Source organism: Leptonychotes weddellii, chromosome 10, assembly GCF_054177405.1.
Source record: "Leptonychotes weddellii isolate Sample4059 chromosome 10, ASM5417740v2, whole genome shotgun sequence".
NCBI lineage: Eukaryota > Metazoa > Chordata > Mammalia > Carnivora > Phocidae > Leptonychotes > Leptonychotes weddellii.
Genome location: NC_138378.1, coordinates 119,105,252 through 119,114,887, shown reverse-complemented (window position 1 = coordinate 119,114,887; position 9,636 = coordinate 119,105,252).

The following is a 9,636-nucleotide window of genomic DNA, read 5'->3' as shown; positions in this document are numbered from 1 at the left end:
TTTTTCATGATTCTAAAAATAATACATATTTGGAGTATATTTGAAAAACAGAGGAAAGCAAAACGAAGAAAATAAGAATTATCCGTAATTGTATCACCTAGAGTTAACTGCTAATTTACTTCACGTCTTTCTGGTCAGGATATTTTTTAATAGAATTGAGTTCATTCTCAATTTTATTTCCCACATAAAATCTTCTGAAGGTTTTTAAAGCCAATTAGCATTCTTATACTTTAATGAGAACCACCAGTTCCTCACAATTCACACTAATAGATGAGAAGACATTCAATGTCCTTCTAAAAACCACAGCTGGTTTGAAAAAATCACTGGCTTTGGTTTCTGAGTTGCTTACACATTTGTTGATGAATGTGAATATATCTCATGTTCTGGGAATTCACTTTATCCAGAAAAAATATATAATAATAATAATAATAATAATAATAATAATAATAATAAAGCTTCTCTGTGCAAGCTCATTCCTGGAGGACCTGGGAAATGGCCCAAAAGTGATTTATGTTTTCATTCAGTGCCATCTTGACTTGGCCCTGTCTGATTCTGGTCCCAATTCGATAATGCGAGGTTTCTCCCCACCACCGAGCAATTCTCCAGGATCAGTGGGGCCCCATAACTCACCTCCACTCTGACGTAAGTGCCTGATACAGCAGTGGGTGCTCAGGGTAAGGGCTCAGCCCACAGGACTGCCCCACACACCCCTCCTCAGATGCCAGTCCCAAGCCCAGGGCATCACCTGTCCTCCTGACTTACCAGCTATAGGTCAGAGTTCCCACAACCCCTTGCCAGGTTCAATTAATTCACTAGAGCGGCTCACCGAACCCAGAGAGACATTTTACTTTCTAGATCCCTGGTTTATTATAAAAGGATAAAACTCAGAAACAGCCAGAAGGAAGAGATGCATAAGGCCAGGTATAGGGAAAGGTTGAGGAGCTCCCCTGCCGGCTCCAGGGGTGATGGATCTCCCCAAATCTCTTCGTCTTCCCCAACCTGGAAGCTCTCTGAATCCCATCCTTTTGGGTTTTTATGGAGGACTCATTACAGAGCCATGATTGATTAAATAGTTGGCCAATGGTGATTGAAAATCTCCAGACCCCCCCCTCTCCCCTCCCAGAGGTCTGGGGGTAGGAACGCAAGTTCAACCTTCAGATCACAAGGTTGTCTCCCTTGGCAACCAGCCCGCATCCTGAGGGCTTTTCTAAAGTCGCCTTATTAACATAACAAAATCCACTTGCTCTCGTCACTTAGGAAATTCCAAGGGTTTTAGGAGTTCTGTGCCAGGAAGGAGAACAAAGACCAAATGTACAGCTCTTCTTATAAATCACAGTATCACACCCTGAGACCCTCTTAGCTCCTTGACTGAATAGACTGACCTCTAATCAGTGTTTTCTCTTGAGGTTTGGGTTGTAACCAACTCCTGAGAACTCTTTCCAGCGAGTAAGTAGTTACTGAGGAGTCAGAAAACCAGAGAATTTGTGAAGTCGGAGCCACGTCTTTTAAGGAGGGATAACTTATTGCTCCTTACATCACACGTAAGTCAGAGAGGTCACCTTTTCCAGGAATCCCAACAGACGGTAAGCATTCAAGTGTTGTCTGAACTGAGAGCTCAGGCCGCCATGATAAACTACCACGGACTGGGGGATCTTAAAACATGGACCTGGGTTCCTTACAGTTCTGGAGGCTAGAAATCCAAGATCAAGGTGCTGGCTGATTTGGTTCTGGGTGTTAAAAAAAAGAAACAGCAAGCCCTAAATGGAGGCATTTGGCCCCCAGCACAGCAACAAGATTCAAGGATAGTTTCAGCCTCTCCCTGGAACGTGGCCTTTTAAAAGTCCTTCTGAAAGGTCCTGATCAGCTCTGGTGAGGCCATCGGTAGGATAATTCCCTGCTGTTGTTTTCCCCTGAAAAGAAGTGCCAGCCTGAAACAAGCCTTTCTTTTCTTCTGCTGCTAGCTTCTTGCCCCACCGTCCTCCACACAAACACCTTCCACTGTGTTGGGAGCTGTCCGAGCGGCTCTCCTCTTGCTAAGAGGGATGCTACCTAATCCATGAACCACTTAATAAAGCCAATTTGATCTTCAAATTTACTCTGTCGAACCTTGTTTCTTAACACGGGTAATAATTCTTGAGACATCTTTGGTGCACTCCTGCCTGCCCTAAAACTAAGGGAAGGAAAAAACAAATGGTTGACTGATAGAGATCACAGTCCTGCAGAACAGGAGTCTCCATCAGTGTACCAATGTCTTAGTGATTTACAAGGAAAATGCATTCTTACCAATAGCCTAACTTCCAGAGACCCATAGCTCAATTTCCGGGAGCCCTAACATCACTCTTCCCTCCACAGTGATGTGGGAAACAGAGGCAAAAGGGAATGCAAATAAAATCAAATTTCCTTATGACATGCAGCCCATTGACAAGGACCTGTGATAGGGAGAGTATAACATTCCTTAATGTTAATGCCTTAATAGAAGGAAAAACTACCTTAGCTTGACCGTAGCCACACCCCCAGCATCCTGAGAGTCTTCTTGAGCATATGAAAGTCCTTTTGGACACCACCCTTTTTCCTTACCTCCCCCAACCCCCAAGTGTATCATCAGCCATTCCTCACAAGCCCAATGCAGCAGCTCTTTCTGCCCATGGGTCCTGTCCCCGTGCTTTAATAAAACCACTTTTTTGCACCAAAGATGTCTCAAGAATTCTTTCTTAGCTGTGGGCTCCAGACCTCACCAACATCCCCAAACTACATCATTGGGCTAGGAATAAGTTCTCAGAAACACAGCCTAGTAGGTCCAACACTCATGCCCAGATATGAGGGGGAAGAGGCAGGGAAGGTGAAGGTGGGTGGCTAGATCTTCAGACGCACACCAAATGGGGAAGGAAAGAAGCTGCATTCTTCATCCTAACTTTGCACTCAGCCCCATCCAGTGCCAGACACACAGATAAAACGAAAAGGTCGCAGAAGTGCACGGAGCACAAGATAGTCAGATTAAAGCATCCAAAGGAGTCAATATCAGGAGAGGTTTGCCAGGCTGCCAAGCAGTAGGGAATCCATGTGTGCGTGTTGCCGTGTTGGTGGTGGTGTGTGTGTGCGTATTCGCAGAGAGAAAGAAAGGTTTTTATGAATTGTCTGAATTTTAAGGAGATTGAATAATCCAAGATGAGTACATCGAAAATCATAGCAGAATAAGTTAAATACAAACAAAACAGTTCTTAGAAAGAAACAGAAACAGGAACAGGGGCACCTGGGTGGCTCAGTCGGTGAAGCATCTGCCTTTGGCTCAGGTCATGATCTCAGGGTCCTGGGATTGAGCCCCGTGTCGGACTCTCTGCTCAGCGGGGAGTGTGCTTCTCCCTTTCCCTCTCCCTCTGTGCTCTCTCTCTCTCTCTCAAATAAATAAATAAAATCTTAAAAAAAGAGAAATAAACAGAAACAAAAAAAACAGTCTCTAAAGAGCTCTCTACATCTGTTTAGGTCCAGAAAGGGTCTGCATAGACCCAATTCTATTCTTACTCTCCACTGTCCCCCCAGACCTTTCCATCATTCCCAGGGGCATCCCAGGCCTAAGCCCAGCTGCCACCCTCATTTCTAAGGACAAACCCTCTGTTCTGTTGAATCAGACAATCCGTCCTGGGGAAGGTGTTATCTGATTTTCCCCGTCGTGGTGGCTGGAACTCCTCCCCGGTCCTCACTTACAGTGGTCGGGGCCCCGGGAAGCAGGCTCCGGGGTGGTTGTTCGCTGGCTGCTGATGCGCCCGGGACTGGCACCTATAGAGAGCGTCGAGCAGGGGGTCCGGGATGTATTTGCCATGGATCGTCTGTGGATGGATCCATGGGCTGGGACCCTTCAGGACTGGCTCAGGGTAAGGCAGGCAGGGCACCTGCCCGGACCAAATATCGGAAGCAGCTGTCTCCAGAACGGGGGTGTAAGTTTGGCGCGGCAGCTTCCTTTGCGAGAGGATAATTCCTGGGAGGTGAGCGTCAGCATCCCACACTCCCAGCAGCTGGGGGAGTGAGTGCCTTGGTTCTGTGGATGGGTCTGCACGAGGCACTGCGGCATTCATCACACCTAGGAAATCTCACCCAAACCCGGTCAGAGGATGCAGTTCCATGCCCTGCCCCTCCCCATCCTTTACATCTCGGACACGTGATACCATGTGGCCACACCCATGAGGAATGTGCTCTGGGCCCCCTACCTCTGGTCTTGACACACTCCTGGTTTCCATACTGGGTTTCCTCTCTGCCGACCTGATACTGGATTCCTTCCAGGTTCCCTTATCTTCCAGGCTCTTCACTACTTGCCCCAGACGAGCTCTCATGTCTTGACAATCTGTTCTCCTTACTTGGTAATGCACTTTGACTCTCTTTAAGACACGGTTCGATGAATTACTGCTACTCAAAACCTGTCTAAAATAAATGTATTCGGGTGCCTGGGTGGCTCGGTTGGTTAAGCGACTGCCTTCGGCTCAGGTCATGATCCTGGAGTCCCTGGATCGAGTCCCGCATCGGGCTCCCCGCTCAGCAGGGAGTCTGCTTCTCCCTCTGACCCTCCCCCCTCTCATGCTCTCTCTCTCCCATTCTCTCTCTCAGATAAATAAATAAAATCTTTAAAATAAAAAAAAATAAATGTATTTGTTGGTTTAGACTAGACTAAGCTGCAGTAATGAATACACCCTAAAATGTCAATAGCTCAACACATGGGACTTTATATTCTCCCGGGAATTGTCCTACGGAGAGGCAACTCAGAGATCCAGGCTGATTGCACTTTGTGACCCAAACATCTCAAGAGGTGGCTCTGTAATCACTCTGGTAGGGGTGGGCAAGTTAGAGGGAGGTCTTGATATTCTTTTCTGCTTCAGCCCCAAAAGTGACACCCCCGCTCACAGTCTATTGAACAAAATGAGTCTTATGTCGCTGCCTAACTGCAAAGGAGCTTCGAAATGTGGAGAAACACGTGGATTTGTAGTGAGCATTAAATGTCTGCCCACAATTAAGTCCACCTAATGTTGAATATAATTTAATCATCCCTTCAGAAACTGAAAAAGGCTTTATAAATTCTGTTGAGCCGCAAGAGCCATATTCTATTGATTAGTATAGAAAAGCAGTGTAATAAAATGTCCAAACAACTCTGAATCTGCCAAGAACCTTGAGTGATAGCCCTGTTTACGCCACCAGCTAGCAGTGCTCTTGGAATTGTCAAAGGCCACTTTCAACCTCGGTGTTTCTGTATGTGCAACGAAAAGATGAGACTCGACCTTCTCTCTGGCGTAGATGTCTGTCTAGAATCCATGGCATGTGCGTCTGAGCTATATAGGAGTACTAGTTACCGAGAGTCGTGGAAGACACGATTCATTTACTTCTTTCAACAAATACTCATCAGGTGCCCAGAACTTGTCCTTCCTGAGCTGAGTGTGGTGGTGCACAGGGCAGAAAATGTCTCTACCTTGGAAAAGATGCCAAGAAAAATGGTCTTACTTTGCTATTGGCATAGTAACCTCCTTCTTTATGATTGTTAATCTTAAAAATAAAGCTCCCAGTTATTTTACCCACAAAAAATGAGTTTATTCAGGAATAGCAGAGAACTGTGAGCTGGGACCCTGAGAACTGGGACAAACAAAATATGGCAAAAACCATAGGCAAGTCCACCAAACAGAGCAGAGGAATGCTCTTTTACGAAGGAAACCAGGAAGGTGGGAAGCCTGTTATACACAGAAAGTCCACTGGAGTAAACTGGGAGCTGGAATATGGTGGCTCCTCCTTGGCTGAGCTGTGACCGTTTCTCTTGGCCTGGGCTATCGCCCCAGAGGAGAGCCTTCCTTTCTCCAGTGCATGCAGTAAAGTAGCATCCACCTGCAAGGTCCCTCTCTTCCTGCTGGATTTGTGACTGACCAGGAGAGAAAGGGCCTGAGAGCTCCCTCTGCCCAACCTCCTGACGCCCCTTGGGTGAGGTGTCCCCTTATTAATTTTCACACTATCGTTTATTTTACAAATGCCTTTGTATACGGCATTTTAATTTTTGTTATGACACTTATTCTCTACACTGTAGGCACACATGGACACCTTTTAGCTCCATGTATCGGTCTGCTAGAGCTGCCGAAACAAAATACCAGGGAGACTGGAGGCCTCAGGCCACAGAAATGGATCATCTCACAACTCTGGAGGCCAGAAGTCTGATATTAAGGGGTTGGCAGGGTTGGCTCCTTCTGAGGCTGGGAGGGAGAATCTTTCCCAGTCTTCTCCTAGCTCCTGGTGCTTGGCCGGCAACATTTGGCAAGACTCGTTGGTAGAAGTCTCACCCAACCTCTGCCTTCACACTCACAGAGCGTCCTCCTTATGTGTGTGTCTGTCTTCAAACTCTTCTTATAAGTCACATTGGATTAGGGCCCACTGTACTCCAGTATGACTTCATCTGAACTAAGGACATCTGCAACAACCCCGTTGTCGTAAAAGATCATACCCTGAGGTAGTGGTGGTTAGAACTTCACCATAAGACTTTGGAGGCATGCAAGTCAATCCACAGCAGTGCTCTTAAATGACAGCAGGGCTGAATTTTTCTCTCCACTTGTATTTTCTTCCTGGAGGTTTTGCTTTTCTTCCTCAAGCTATCATTCTTGATGTTTTGACCACATATTTCATGTGATAGTAATGTAAGCTTGCTTTTTTGCGTCTTCTCTCCAGGCTGCCTAGGAAAATTGCTGGAGCCTTGCATTTTTTCTAGCTCCAAGGGTGTTTGCAGAGCTGAAGGCAGAGATGCCTGAGGACAACCCCTCTGCATCCTGTCTTATGTGGACGTTCCATGCACGGATGGGATTATTTGCAATGTGTAGGCTGGGAAAGAAAGAGGAAGCCTTTGATTTTTTTTTTCAATATTTTATTTATTTATTTGTGAGAAACAGAGAAAGAGAGAGAGAGAGACAGGCAGAGGCAGAGGGAGAAGTGGGCTCCGCAGGGAACCTGCTGTGGGACTCGATCCCAGGGCCCTGGGACCAGGACCTGAGCCAAAGGCAGACGCCCAACTGACTGAGTCACCCAGGCACCCTGGAGAGGACTTTGAGAAGCAGGAGGCAGGAGTGCAGGTCTGGGGAGCTCTCCTAAGAAGCTCTGAGAGTGGCAGAGACTTGGCATTGCCCTGTCCCTCTCAGGCCACCTGGGCCACCTGGGCAGCTGAGCCAGTGGACGTGAAACTGTGGCCAGCCTGCTCAAAAGGGATAGCGTGGCTTGGAGGAGGTTGTCAGAGGACCTGGCCACATGCTGAGGATGAATATGGGTCACTTCCCACATCTCCAGAACCATGAAATCCTCCTGATTCTTGTGTATCCCAGCCAAGAGAGTCAGAACAATAACTGGCATTTAGTGGCTTGCTACTCTCTGGAAACAAGGAATTGCATCTAAATTAATTTTATTTTACTTTTGTAAAAAGATTTTATTTATCCATTTTGAGAGAGAGGGAGAGAGAGACAGCGAGCATGAGCAGGGGGGAGAAGCAGACGGAGAAGGAGAGGGAGAAGCAGACTCCCCGATGAGCAGGGAGCCAGACTGGGGCTCCATCCCAGGGCTCAGGCTCCGGGATCATGAGCTGAGGCAGACGCTTAACCAACTGAGCCAACCAGGTGCCCTCAATTGATTTTAAAAATTAAAGAAATGGTGGATTTTCTGTACTTATAGAATGTGTGATTACAAATTCATACAAACTGTCTAAAATGTTTTTATTTTAAGCCATGAGTATGAATCTTGAGTTTCCCCCAATTTTGTGTCGAGAGGAGAAACTTGAGAATGGAATTCCATTTCCCCAGTCTCTGGACCATGTATAGTGGTAAGCTGTTTAGTGTTTAGCACAGAGCCTTGCCTATAGTAGGTAATCAAAACTACACTTGTCCCGTGAGCGAACGATGAGTCAAAAACACTTAGGAACAATGGTTATCTTCTAAAATGGGCTTGACATGACAGACCTTTGTGGGAGATGGCCCCAGGGCATGACGTGTGAAGGCACTGGACTGATGAGTGGATGTGACCTTGAGAGACACAGGCCGCTTGTCACTGGAGAGAACCAGGGTGGTCGCTCCAAGGCAAAGCTCAGACTAGATGATTTCACTCTTTACTTCTTGAGTGTTTAGCATGCCCAAGGCCCTATGGGGGAAACATAGAATAATGACTTCATCACTATTCTACAGAATCTTAAGATCTAATAACTAGACAGTAAATATCCAAAACACGAAGTATGACAGATGCCATGATCAACACAGAAACAAGCTAAAAATTTCACAAGTTCAGAGATATGGGGATTGGGGAAGAGGCCATGGATTGGGAAGACTTATAGCAAACAATTGTGTTTGAGATGCATTGTATGCAAATTATATTATCACTGACAGCGTCCTCCTTCCCTGACAATCTCATGAGCAAAGATAGAGTGGGAATGAAGTCATTCCTGCAGGTCACTACATAAGCACGCACCAGTCCCAGTCACACACTTGGCTGAGAGCATGGTTCTGCTCCTCAGCACTCTCCCTGCCAGTCCCAGATGCTTCTTCCCAGCTCCTCTGATATGATTTCTATGTCCCTGTTTGCTGTAGAAATGGTACCCAGTACGGACCCATCCAGCATGGAGTACATGGGCTCATTTCCATTCCTGGCGGATTTGCAGACATCCATCCATTTTGCCCATTCATCCGTAAGTCCTGTCACACTGGGTCCTGCCTGGTGCCAGGACCAAAGTCCAGGAGGGGTGAATACGTATTCTGTGAGGCTCCCACCCCTATGCAGAACCACTCTCATCTCCTATTGAGAGGTCGGAGTAACCAAGTATTAGGCTTCTTCTCACTGTGCCTTTTTCTTTCTTTTTAAAAAATTTTTTTATTTATTTGAGAGAGACAGAGAGTGAGCACAAGCTGGGGGAGGCAGGGTGGGAGAGGGAGAAGCAGACTCCCTGCAGAGCAGGGAGCCTGACTGGGGCTCCATCCCAGGACTCTGGGATCATGACCTGAGCTGAAGGCAGCTTCTTACCTGAGCCACCCAGAGGCCCCTCACTGTGACTTTTTCTTGAATAATGACATTTCTATTAAGAATTTAAGAGACCTTAGAGGTCAAGTGCCTGTTCATATCTTTGAGAAGGGGAAATATTTACCAGAATAACTTCTCAATGTAGATGAGACAGATTTATGCTCAAAAAAAAGATGCATATGTAGCAGAGGAAGATAAATTATACACAATGTCCAGGTAGTTGAGAATCTTGTATAACTGTTTGAAGGAAATGGGAGAAATAATAACTAAGGACTATGGAGTCCTTACAGTTTGGCGTCTCAGTTATGTTGATTCTTTTTTTTTTTTTTAGTTAGTTATGTTGATTCTGCTCTGTGCATATCTGACCTATTTAATCCCTCCCAAGATCGTTATGACACACATACTATGATCACCTGCATTTTCCAGCCAAAAAACAAAATGGAAGCACAAAGAAGTAACTCGCTTAAGCAAAGGGGCTGGTAGGTGAAGGCATTAGAATTCAGAGCCCACAGAGGAGGGAATGGTGTTAAGGAAGGAAGCACTTCTGGCAGGTTTCCCCATGATTCTGGAGAGAAGAGTCTATGTATTGAAGGAAGCATTGTTTCATACACACCAGCAAGTTTTGTTCGGCTA